General features: G+C 43.4%; 1 protein-coding gene across 1 annotated transcript in view; it reads left to right on the top strand.

Moving 5' to 3' along the window:
• Nucleotides 1-4481, top strand: part of ARHGEF28 (Rho guanine nucleotide exchange factor 28) — a 113022-nt gene that overhangs the window by 107227 nt on the left and 1314 nt on the right. The window lies entirely within an intron of this gene.

The following is a 4481-nucleotide window of genomic DNA, read 5'->3' as shown; positions in this document are numbered from 1 at the left end:
GGGGGGGGGAGGGGAAGGAGAAAATCTGGCATTTATTTGATGTGGAAGTGCTTACATTCTATGACAACAGACAAGAGGTGAGAATCAGTGTGACTAATGAGTTGTTTACTTGGCTTTTGTATCCCCTGCACCCCCAGGTACATGGGCTTTGTTTGTTTTGATATGTATTGATTTCAGATTCCTGCAAATACCATTCCTTTGTCCTTCACCTTCTCAGCAGTTTGTGAGATACTACTAATCTTGTCTCTTAGTGCTGTGGAAAAGGTAGGGTAGTAAGGATGCAGAATGCTACTTTTTTTTTTCCCCTACAACAGTACCATGCTTTTAGCCAGGAGCTGTCGTTTCTCAGAGTGTGGACCCCGACCCTGCTTGGAAAACTGAGGTCCTCTTATAAACTCCCTTGAGAACTGATCCCACATATGACAGGCCTGCCATTGTTGGTATATTGAGGTGGTCTAAAAAGGTATGGGAAGAGTAGAGTGCCTCTCTGCAGTTTCCTGATGCTTGTCCTCATGGTACCAGACCTAAACTCAAGGAAAATGGGGAAAAAATTCTAATTTTAGTGTTGACTTTGACAGTATCTGTTTGAATAAGACAATTTGTGATTGGATCAAGAATTTGTTAGAAATAGCCTCCAACTCCTTTTGCAAAAATTGGTGGGGAAGACTGCAGGTAATGCCTGGGGTTTCTTTATTTAATGAAATGGTCTTAGCTGAGATAAAAAGGAGTAAAAGCTGTACTTTAAGGGTATTTTGTGCTGAGGTGTGGCACTGCTGGGCTGAACAGGCTACATGTCCCCAAAAGGCTGAAGTGCTGTCACAGATTACATTTGGTCACCAGCCTGAAGCACACCCCTTTTGCCTTGGGTGTTTGACCAGCCCAACATTGAAAATGGATTTCTCTGGTCTGTTGTTCCCTGTTGCCCAGGGTATCCATTATGCAGCTGCAGATCTGGCTTGCTCTTAAGGAAGAAGTTACCTGGAATATGGCAGGAGAAATATATTTTATATAAGTGAGAAACAGGTAAAGGGGGTTTCAGTTTGCACATAAATTCTGGGGTCCAGGGTGCAGAGAGATGCTGACAGCTCTTGGCTGGTGCAGAAGTGGGAGGAAGCAGAAAGCTGTGTCAGAGTAGTCTGTGGAAGGACCTGAGCTACAGCTCAGTTCTGTTAAAGTTTTGGAAATACTCAGGGAGTATTTTCTGCACTTACTTAACTGTGAAAGAATAACAGTGTAAATGAGCAAGTGGATGGCTACGGCCAAGTACAGTCCTTTTGTTTGTCCTTTCTGTGCGAGGGTGTGGGAGCAAGGCAGCAGGCAGAGCCCAGCCCGGGCAGGTGTGGTGTGGGCAGGGGCCATACCCGGCTTTTGCTGGGTGCTGCTGATGTGAGTGCTAGTCTGGTGGGCGCGCTGTTGAGCCAAACACAGCCTCCAGAGGGAGCAGCCTTTGGAGGGGAGCAGAAAAAAATGTAAGTGCGTGCTGAATTTAAACAAAGGGAATAACACAGAACTCATTTTATGGCTGATGTCGACAGGTGAACTACAATCACATTGAAGGGGGCTCATGAAAGGCCAATGGTCCATACTTACCTGAGTCTTGATCCGTAGTGAATTCTGACATCTGCTTCAGTGCAGCAGAGAACGGGCCTGGAGAGGGACTGGGGAGCTCCCGTGGGTGCCCCAGCTGCCAGGGGAGCATGGGAGAGCTTCTTGCATGGCACTTTCTGGCAGCAGCCCCTTTGCCTTGCTGTCTGCACAAATAGTCAGTTTGTTTTCATTTTTTATTTTTATTGAGCATCCTCAAATCTCAGAGTTCTTTAGTAGACAGCAGCTGATGTTTTCAAGTCTGGTTTCAGAAATTTCCTCCCTGTTTTGGGAGAACATTTAAATTCCTCCCACCTTTCTCCTGCTTGGTGATAAGGGTAACTCGTTTCCCCATGCTGTACCAGAGCACTCAGGAGGTGCTTCTTGGCTGCTGTCACTGTTCTACATTACAAGAACCAAGGCTGACTGGCAGTTCAGTCCACTTTTCCCACTCTCCCTTCACCTGAAACTGTTGTTACCATTTCTAGCACTTCCTCCACACTTCACATGCATCTGCTCTCGGGGCACATCACACTGCCGCCTGTGATACCAGCTCGTCTCCTGGCTCAGCTGCTTCCAGCATGGCACCAGGTGGAGAGACAGCAGCCACCCTCCCCGATGGCAAGCTGAGTGTGTTGGCCTTGGGGACACATTGTGCTTTTATTAGGCAGAGTCTGTGTTGAGTGCCACCTGAAGTGCATCCAAAACCAGCCCCTTCTCTCCTCAGTTGGATTAAGCACAACCTTTCCAGCCTGAAGCCACTTGCCACCCCAGCAGCAGCTGAACTTTCACCTCCAGGGTGCTCTCCTGCTGTTCAGGTTTTCCCGATGCAAAATATTTAGACAAAAAACCCCAAAAGAATAAAAAAGCAGCTAAACTAGTGATAAATAATTTATTTTGATAGTGACAGAATCTGATTTATTTTCCCAGAATGCTGACAGTTTCCACTGCTCAGCTCTGCTGCTTATATTTGTAACAGTTAATGAGAAATGGTTTGGAAACAGCTACTGTTTTAATTGGTGGAGCAATTACTGTTTAGTTTTGATGATGGAAAATAACTGCATGTAAGGTGTTTCTCTTAATTTTCTGTGTATTTTCAAATTTGTAATTAGGCTTCTCCAATTATGTACTTCATAAACTTTGGAATCAGATCTTTCAAATAAGTGTTTACTCTCTGGTATTCTTATGCACATAACTTTGGTAATGTGAATAGACTCACAGGACTTAAAAGGAATATTAATGTGGGTAAAATTACCCCAAAATGTAAGTGTTTAGAACCTGAGAAACTTCTGCTAGTAGGTCTCTTTTAATAAATAAACAAACCAAATGTATCCAGTTTTCATGAAGACAGGCAGACATATTTTTGCTTTCCTCTGTGGGCTGAAAATTGTAATCTTTTTCCAATATGACTGTCAGAAAGAAATAAATGCAGACCTCATCTTTAAAAAATCAGGGCTGTTCAACTAAGTTAGGGAGTCAAATCCTGCTGTGCTACATATTGCAAATAACTCATCTGCAGTCAAGACTTACTCTGGATTTTCAGACTGAAACTTAATCCAGTATAAAACAGTAAAAGAAAGACAACTGGAGACTAACTTTTGTAACATTCTGTGTCATCCCACTATGACTAAGCTTGTTTATAAATACCTTGCCCCTGCCATGGACCCTGAAGTCTTGGCAGCAAGAATAACATTATGCTGGAAGCTGCAGCCCCAAAGCCTGTTTGCTCTCCCCAGCTGGGTGAGTATCAAAGAGGAGAAGATGCTGAAGGCAGAGGCTGTGATATGATGTGTTTCCACACGCCCGTTGCATAATCACCCCACACTGCTCCACACACCCCATGCCAGGGAGCAGCCAGAGAGCCTAGGCTTTTCATGGTGCCAGCAAGCTTGTCTTGCCTTGAACTCCTACCTCTGTGAACAGGACTGGTGAAAGTCACATGTGTTAGGGGAATGCCAAATGTGGGCAGGCGTCATTATGAATTGCCACCAGTTAAGTGACATGGTGTGTAAAACCCCAAAAAGCTCCTTTGTAATAGATTTTCATTGCACATACATGTGAGGAGGGACCAGAGCAAGCATGAAATGTCTCTTCAGCTCTGCATGAATGATCAAGGCTCAAAGAACCCCAGTTCTCAGTTTGTGTGCTTCTGGCATGACCATGCTGTCCAAGCTTCCCTTCTTTCTGCAGAGTCCTTTATGAAAATTTAACCTTCCTGATGAAGGTTGGTTAGGCTAAGATTACAGTGAAAAGTATTGCAGCATATCCATTACAGATCTTTCTCATCACTATGCATAAGGAAGACATTCTTTGTCAAGTAGCTTGTTTTTATGGTAAAACTGCTTTGAAGAAACACAGATGTAGAAAAGCCAGCTACTGAGATGCAGCTCCTGAGGGCTCAAGTGCTACAGAATACTGACTAGGGATAAAACTCAACTGTAGTCATGTTGTTTTGGTTTTTTAAGCTGTACATGGATCATCACAAAAGTCTTCATTGTGCAATGCTGGAAAACAAGTACCTGATTCTCTGCATTTGTGGGAGAAAATTGGAAAGATAACAAATTAAGATCCTTGTGAAATAACATTCTAGTGTTTGGGTGCAAGTGTTTCTCTCCATACCACACCAAAAGGATCAAGACAAGAACAGAGTAGGTAGTTTGTGCAAATAAGGACAGATAAACTTGGTAGAAAAAGCTGAATACAAGTTACAGCCATATAGACTTTTAACTGGGTTTACTCAGTTGATTCCTTTTCATCCGTAAAAGGAAGGCTTACAAATAAAATTCTGTGTAATGATGAAAACTGTATTAATGTTACAACTCTTTTATTACTAAGGGTACTGATTATATGCTGTGTGTTTCTCTCCAGCTCAGTTCTGACCTCATTTATGTCTTTCC

The sequence above is a fragment of the Corvus brachyrhynchos genome, unplaced genomic scaffold, assembly GCF_000691975.1.
Source record: "Corvus brachyrhynchos isolate BGI_N302 unplaced genomic scaffold, ASM69197v1 scaffold467, whole genome shotgun sequence".
Taxonomy (NCBI): domain Eukaryota; kingdom Metazoa; phylum Chordata; class Aves; order Passeriformes; family Corvidae; genus Corvus; species Corvus brachyrhynchos.
The sequence above is the reverse complement of the archived record's forward strand: the minus strand, read 5'-3'. Positions and strand labels throughout refer to the sequence as shown.